The following is a 9,178-nucleotide window of genomic DNA, read 5'->3' on the forward strand; positions in this document are numbered from 1 at the left end:
TTCCTTCTCCTCTGCATTTTATAAAACCGACACTGATTTTGCTTCATCATCGTAAAGGTTTTTTATGTTGCCTTCCCATCACTAGTTCAGCTTTCTACATAGACTCCAACTCCACTTCATTAAGAGTTTACGTCTCGTGAATTACCGAAAATTTTTTGCAACTATAGTTTGTATTTTCTTATTTTATAGTACGGTAACATTAGAGTTTCTTGGCGGGTTAACCCACTTCATAAGGATTTATTTGACGTTTGTGATATGGAATTGACATTTGAAACTCGGGGTATTATAACAAATTCTTCCAAATGTACACACTCTTGTTTGTCTTTTAAAAATGGATCTACTTATAGGGATCAACCATCTGTTTTTGTAGGGATTTTTAAAGCAACTGCTTATAAAATGTATCGAAGGAGTGCATATTTCATAACCCCATGTGGACTGCATGGAAGGGTGCAGTGAAATCATAACTCTACATTGTCCCACTACTATTTTTTTTTTTGCTGGCTACCTGCAGTAAAAAAATGATGTTTAATTAAGTTGTGTGCCTTTATTTACCTGAGATTACCACATTTACCATTTCGTCGGTGTCATGGTTAAGTGTTCCATACACCATTTTTTACTTTTTGAGATACAGGTGGTTTTTAGGGTTTTTCGATATGCTCCTTATGAATTTCTAGTCGGCTTTCTCCTATCTGCTCTAGTTTCCGAGATATCCATGCATCGACGCGAAGGCTTAAATTTTTTTCAGTTATGAAATTAATATGTTAAAAACTTACTAGTTTAAAAACAAATTTCAAAAATCAGAACGTGAATTTTCGTTTGAAACCCAGTGGGTTTGTTAAATCCGGTTATATATACATACGTCATATTATTCTACAGTAAACCATTCCGTTTAATTTATTTTAAAAATTGTAGCGGAGTTACATAATATGGATATTAATAAATCGCGTCATTTAAGATGTCAATTACATTGAAAATCTGTAAAATAAATGACCAAAAACCTGCTCTTAGTGATTTTACGTCAGATAAATGGAGATAAACCTGTTTACCGAAATAATTAGCTAAAATCTTTCAAATAAATGATCAAAAACATGTTTTCATTATTGTGTTGTTTTCATTCATTTTACATCAGATAAATCGAAATATACCTGTTTATCGGGATAATTACACAGCAAATGATTACATCCACGGATGCAGTTCAATTACTACAAGTGCACAGTACAAATGTCGCGGAAGAACATCTTTTTCTATGAATTCCTCGAGAATTTTTAAAAGTGAGCGGGCAGAAAGAAGCTCTCCATTTTGCTTCCCAGCACGCAGCTAGGAAGCACTCCATTTTGAATCCAAAGATGCAATAAAAAATGCAAGCCATTGCGATAAATCCCAGAATAAATAAAATGTATTTATTATACAAATATGAAAAACAACAGTATTAGACCATGTTTATATTATAGCGTTTTGCAGGGTTAACTTTCTTTATGAGGATTTATTTGAAATATGAGCAATGGAATAGAGATTTGAAACCCAGTGGGTTTGTTAAATCCGGTTATATATAAACGTAAATGATAAAAATGCTTAGATTAATCCGAATCTACTTCTTCCTTCTCCTCTGCATTTTATAAAACCGACTGTCGATGAATCGTCTAAGAAACCTGGAGACGACATCGACATGGGTGTACTCAAAATCGATGAATAAATTATCGATGTTGATTCCCCTTCTGTAGAAGAAGAAGAAGAAGTTGGTTTTTGTATTAGTAGTAAATAAAAAGAAACTAACGAGAAAAGTGAATTAGCCGCCAGGTTAGAATCGAGGTAGTCAGTTTTTGTACTTATTTAATCCCTTTTTTGAATTAAATAAAGTGAAGACCGCCAGCGTCTTAGTGAATTAAAACAACTTTATTTGATTTGTTTTGAAGACAATATAAACCAACAAGTAAGTATCAATATACTTGTTGTGTTGTGTATGTTTGTGCTACATCCAATTTCTTATGGTTGCTTGTCACGATACAACAACTACGTTACATCTTTTCGGTTCCAAAACGGATTTGTAGTTTTTGAACCCTTTTAAGACTTTCCGACCGGAGAGGAACTTAAACATGGTCCTTCGAAGCCAAAAAACTAAATAAAGAACCTAAGCAATTAGGAACATTGTATTTTCTGAAAAGAAAACATAAAATATTATAAATTTCGCCTGAAAAGGCTGATTGTTGTTGTTTTGTTTAACAGTGCTGAAAATCACTCGTTGTTATACACATACATATATGCAGGAGAAGTAACGAACACTACTGCCATTAAATTACCATCACTTATAATATTCCATTTATTGTCATAGTGCGACCACAAATTAGATGAATATATTTCTTTATTAATTAAACAAAACGAAAATAATAATAATAAAATATAAGAACACCACTCTCGTTTATGTTATTGTTTACTTTCTTTGTCATTCTTCTTCATAGTGCTGTAGAGTAGGAACTCAACGAATACCAAATACCAATAGTTAATCAGTTACCATAGTAATTAGTATAACGTAACGCGACGTATCGTAAGAAACGTAAAAAGCTAACTAACTGCAAATTGCATTACACTATATTTCATTATATTAGCAGCATACGAAAACAAATAATATTCATTAAATTCCTCATTTTCTTGTAAGTTTATTCTATAAACCTATTCAGAGAAGCCATATTTAAAGTAAAAATAGATACACAAAACATTACGCACGAATATCATTTTAAAGTTTTAACTCCACATTATTTACCGAAAAATAAATTCGGCAGTTATAGTTAATTGATAATTCAGTGCAGAGAAAAGTAGCTGCAACTTATAGGAAATATGGGGTCGGCAATTTGTAGTAGGTTCGAATACGAAAATGATAATTTACGGGCGATGTGCGTCAATATAGCAAAAACTCCTGAACAGGAGCTTTCTGATTCATTAATTGAAACGAAATTAGAAACATTAGACGAAGACTGGCTTAGTTTAAAGAGTTCGTTTGAAAGTGCATATTTCGCTGAAGACAAATTAGTAGATAGTGTTTTTAAGAGAACAGCAAAAGAAGAATTCGATATTACAAGGGAAAAGTATCAAACGACAAAAGCACATCTTATAGAAATACTAAAGAAAAGGAAGGCTCAGTCCAATAACAACACGATAAGTGATATTACAAATCCATCACATTTCAATAGTTCAACAATGTAACCTCCGAATACTACCTTTGACCTGTCGGAAATTTGCATAAAGGTGCCACCGTGCGATACACCAGACTTTTATGGCAGTTATGAAGAATGGCCAGCTTTTCGAGATTTGTTCACCGCAATTTACGGTACCCATTCACGATTAACGTCGGTAGAAAAGTTGTACCATTTGAGAAATAAAACCAAAGGTGAAGCAGGAAAAATAGTAGAGAGGTATCCTCTGTCCGAGCAGAGTTTTTCACTAGCCTGGGAGGCTCTAAAAACTACGTATGAAAATAAAAGTGTGCTGGTTGATAACCAATTAAGAATTCTGTTTAACATTTCGCCGGTAAAATCAGAAAACAGTAGAGATATTAAAAGGATGCAATCGACAGTTAGTGATTGCTTAGCAATTCTCAAAGCACATGGAGTGAATGTAGATCAATGGGATCCAATTATAGTATATTTGTGTTCTACTAAACTATCGGTAGAAACATTAACATTATGGGAGCAATCCCTAAATTCTCATTCCGATTTACCTAAATGGTCGCAAATGGAAGAGTTTTTAATAAATAGACATCAGGTTCTTGAGAGAATTGATAGTTTGAGAGGTCAGCCAGTAACTCACATAGGAAGTTCAGAGAACCTAGGACAGAAGTATTCACAACCAAACAGATGTATTTTATGTGGAAAGAATCACATTCTGAAAAACTGTCCCAAATTTAATAATATGTCAGTAAATCAGAGAATCGAAACCGTTCGTGAGAAGCATTTATGCAATAATTGTCTTGCAATTGGGCACATAAGTCAGGAGTGCGTTAGCATGCATAGGTGCTTATATTGCAAGAAGAAACACCACACTAAACTGCACATGACAAATATTACGCCTCAATCTACAAGAATAGCATACAGAGATTTACACAACTCTCCACGTGCTGAGACTGATCGCCATACAAGTGCACATATTACAAATGAGGATTTGCCTTGTTCTTCAAGTTCATTGAATCAAAATTCTACTGTAGAAAGTCATGTATCTCTAAGCCAAGATGACATTATTCTACCAACCGTTCTTGTTCAAATTAAGGACGCAGGTGAACTCTTTACTATTAGAGCCCTTATAGATTCAGCTTCAAAGAGGACATTTTTAACGCACAGAATTGTAAAAAGAATTAATATATCGACGGAAAATGCTACTTTTAAAATAAGTGGATTAGGAGGAACAGTAGTGGCTAATGCTGACAAGGTTTGTACAATCAAATTATACGAGAAAAATAATCGTTTTGAACTCAAGACTCAAGTGATAGTTGTAAAAAATTTAACAAGTTTTTTACCCACACAAACAGTTGTGTTAAAAGATTTAAACGATATAAAGAATTTGATGCTTGCAGATCCAGGATTTCTTATTTCAGCTCAAGTAGATTTACTTATAGGAAGTGACATCATTCCATACATTATACTAGAAAGTGTAAAGAAGAACATTTTAGGAAGTATGATAGCTCAGAACTCTATTTATGGTTGGTATATATATGGTCCAATCAAACAGAAAGAAATTTCCCTAGCCACTATAGAAATATCAGAAGAAACAGAAGACATCAGCAAACTGTTAAAAAAGTTCTGGGAGCAAGAAGAAGTAAGTTCGATTCCAATTGTGTCAGAAGCGGAAAAATATTGTGAAGATTATTATACTCAAACAACTTATAGGAATTCCGAAGGTAGATATGTGGTTAGGTTGCCCTTTAAACATGAGTTTCCTCACTCGATATTTTTGGATTCATCCAGATTCATGGCAAAAAGTCAATATGAAAACATGGAAAAGAAATTACAAAAAGACAATTATCTAGAAAAGACTTACAGTGAAGTCCTAAAAGAATATATAGATCTTGGCCATATGGAGAAGGTAAATCAAAAAGAAATTAAAAAAGACGGGAAATACTTTTCTTATTACCTACCACACCACGCTGTGTATAAACCCGAGAGTAGTAGTACAAAAGTGAGAGTGGTGTTCAACGGTTCGCGAAAAACAAGAAGCTCATATTCGCTAAATGATGTACTGCATATAGGTCCAATTTTACAAAATGATCTCACATCTGTACTTCTAAATTGGCGAATGTACCAGTTTGTATTCAACGGAGACATTGAAAAAATGTACCGTCAAATAATAATTCACAAAGAAGTTAGAGCATTCCAAAGAGTTTTATTTCGAAACAACGTCACGAATGAAATAGAAGATTTTGAACTAACAAGAGTAACGTTTGGAATTAACTGTGCACCGTATTTAGCGATACGTACACTATTACCGCTAGCTTCTGAAGAAGAAGCAGAAAATCCTCTTGCTTCAAAGATACTTAAGAATGAAACGTATGTTGACGACATCTTAACTGGCGGTCATACTATCCAGTCCGCATTAAGAGCTCGGAATCAGTTATTGCGTACATTGAAGTCAGCTGGATTTCCTCTTAAGAAGATAACAGCAAATAATCCACTTCTTTTGTCTGACATACCAGAAGAAGATATGTTGAATTGGGAATTTTTAAAAAATAGAAGACATGAGTTCTGCAAAGACGTTAGGCATTCGTTGGAATGCAGTTACAGATATGTTCTCATATAATGTTTTGCAGCTCTCAGTAGAAAAAACAATTACAAAAAGGCAAATATTATCAACAGTTTCGAAATTATTCGATCCAGCAGGGTGGTTATCTCCTATCATCATACAGGCAAAAATACTATTACAAGATTTATGGTTGGAAGGTATAAATTGGGATGAGGAAGTATCGGCGAGTATTTATTCGAAATGGAATAAGTTTATAGAACAATTCCAACAAATACATTTAATAAAAATAAAACGGTGGATAGGCTATCATCCAGATTATGACATACAAATACACGGATTCTGTGATGCCTCAGAGAAAGCATACTGTGCTGCATTATATATTCGTTCAAAAAGTGAACAACAGAATCACGTAAACTTGTTAGTGGCCAAAAGCAAAGTAGCCCCATTAAAAAAGATTAGTTTGCCAAGATTGGAGCTGTGTGGGGCCGTCTTGCTTTCGGCTCTAGTAAAGCATGTACTTTCAACCTTGAAATGTGGTGTCAAATCGATATATCTCTGGACAGATTCAACTATTGTACTTACATGGTTAAAAAAGAATCCAGCAGCTTGGAATACATATGTCGCAAACCGAACTAATACAATATTTCAGAATGTTGAAAACGCAGAATGGAGACATGTATCCTCGAAATGTAATCCTGCTGACCTTGGAACTAGAGGATGTAGCGCAAAGGATTTAGAGAGCAATTCACTATGGTGGAACGGCCCAGTGTGGTTATTAAGTCCTGCGGAGAGGTGGCCCCAATCTAATGTAGTTTTACCGGATCCACCAGAAAAAAGAAATACCGTAGTAGTCAATACAACGATTATAGAAAACAATATAGTGTCTAACTATTCCTCTTACAATAAAGCATTATGGGTCGCAGGATATGTATATAGGTTTATAAATAGAACCACCAAACAATCAAAATGTGGATTGAAATCGCCCTATTTACAAAACGACGATGGAAAACTGTACTCAAAGGAAGAATTAGAAAGAAATAGTGTGCTTTCCCAAGAAGAGTTAAACCACGGGAAAATGATTCTCGTTCGAGTAACACAAAAGTCATATTTTTCGCAAGAATATGAGGATTTAAGTACTTCTAAACGCGTTTCGAAAACTAGTGTATTAAGGACATTAAATCCCTTTATTGATATGAATGGTGTAATTCGGGTAAATGGCAGACTGGCTAATACTGAAATGACATATGATGAAAGATTCCCAATAATTATTCCAAATTCGTCACATTTCTGTAATATCTTCCTTGACTTTGTTCATAAAACTCTTTTACATGGAGACATATCTATCATGATGGCAACTATAAGAACTCAATTTTACATTCCAAGGTTAAAAAGAACGTTAAAGAAATATATTCATAATTGCTTGGTATGTGTACGGTTCAAACATGATGCTCATTTACATTATCATTCACTTATGTAGGAGTAGATTTCGCTGGTCCTTTTCAAGTAAAAAGCGGAACATTGAGAAATTCTCCTTATCAGAAGGCATATACGTGTGTATTTGTTTGTTTCTCAACAAAGGCAATTCACTTAGAAGCCTGTTCCAATTTGTCAGCCGATTCATTTCTAGCGGCATTCGTAAGATTTACAGGAAGACGTGGTCTACCAAAGAAAGTTATGTCAGACAATGGTACTAATTTTGTAGGGGCCAGTCGTCAGTTAAAATCAGAATACATACAATTTATGAAAGACTCATCCGAGGAAATTAGAAGAAAGTATTCAGCTCATGGGTTCGAATGGAAATTCATACCACCTGGAGCCCCTCATATGGGGGGTTTATGGGAAGCAGGGGTCAAAAGCTTTAAAATGCACTTCAAAAAAGTAATTGGCGAACAAAAATTCAACTATGAGGAATTTACGACACTTCTCGCTAGGATAGAAAGTGTTCTAAACTCGAGACCAATAACACCATTATCTGAATGATTTGGAAGCTTTGACACCTGGACATTTTCTTCGTGGTGGCCCGTTACTATTCGCTCCAGAATTGCCAGAAGACAATTTGTCAATAATCAACAGATGGGAAAAGTTAAAAATGCTTCATCAGAACTTCTGTACAAGGTGGAAAACAGAATACCTACAGGAATTACACAAAAGATACAAGTGCCAAACTCTGTAAAAGGAGGTAGAAGAGGGCGACTTTGTACTAATAAAAGAAGATCAGCTACCACCCAACGAATGGAAGATGGGAAGAGTAATTACTGTTCATAGAGGCAGAGATTCTCACGTAAGAGTGGTAAAAGTAAAAACATCGACAGGTAACATATATAGACCGATAGTTAAGCTATGTGTTCTCCCGATCAGTAGTAGCTCGTAGTCTGTGTTTTTTGTGATATATAAACGCAAGTAGACACATCATTAACCTACCCATATATTCTATGGGGTGTACTATTTCTTTTTTTCTCTTTTCATTATCAACACTTTTGAAGAATTCAAAATGAATGGCGGATCTGCAGAACTTTGCATGTTGTGCTTCAATTATCATTCACTGCGGGTCTGTGGAACCTTCAAACGTATGACGTCTATCCAGAGGGAATATGTAGTAAGAGTACACAAATATTGTATGAACTGTCTAGGCCGATCACATTTTGTACGTGATTGTAGTTCCCCACGAAATTGCGAAATATGTGGAGACCGCCATCACACCATGATCCATCCAATGTCAGTACCAATGAGCACAATAGACAACAACGCAAATATGAGAGGAAATGGAGCACGAACGGACCTATATACCAAAGTGAAAGCGCATCATGAGATGTACCATCAAAATCAACTAGCAATGTCTCCAACTTATTTACCAATTTATTCGCCGAAATTGAATTCAAAGGCTCGTAGATCGATAAGAAGACAACATCTGCAGCCACAACATGCACAACCACAATACCAGCAGCTTCATCAACTGCAGCAACAACTTCCAAAGAAGACCAGAGAGCAACTGCAGTTGGAGCAGCAACATATATTGCAACAACAGTCATGGCAACATCTACAATTGCAGCAGCAACAACTATCACAACAACAACCATTGCAACAGCAACAATTATTGCCACAACAACGACCATTACCACAACAACAACCATTATTGCCACAACAACGACCATTACCACAACAACAACCATTATTACAACAACAACCATTACCACAACAACAACCATTACCACAACAACAACCGTTGCCACAACAACAACCATTGCAACAACAACGATCGCCAAAACAACAAGAACAGCCACAATTGCAACAGCCGCAGACATCACAAAAACAGCAAGAACAACAACTGTTGTCACAACAACAACAGCCACCATTGCAACAGCCGCAAACATCACAAAAGCAGCAAGATCAACAACCAACCATAACAAAGAAGAAAGACATGAATGCTAAACAAGGGGAAGAAGACACTAGGTCC

General features: G+C 35.3%; 1 long non-coding RNA gene across 1 annotated transcript; it reads left to right on the forward strand.

The window, feature by feature from the left end:
* Nucleotides 1-1,742: 1,742 nt before the first annotated feature.
* LOC141391839 (uncharacterized) lies at nt 1,743-8,767 on the forward strand. The gene is made up of 3 exons (XR_012409726.1): nt 1,743-1,797; nt 1,858-1,930; nt 8,208-8,767. It is a non-coding gene; the product is annotated as an uncharacterized lncRNA (long non-coding RNA).
* Nucleotides 8,768-9,178: the final 411 nt, after the last annotated feature.

Source organism: Musca autumnalis, unplaced genomic scaffold (assembly GCF_047663935.1).
Source record: "Musca autumnalis isolate F117 unplaced genomic scaffold, ASM4766393v1 scaffold_148, whole genome shotgun sequence".
NCBI lineage: Eukaryota > Metazoa > Arthropoda > Insecta > Diptera > Muscidae > Musca > Musca autumnalis.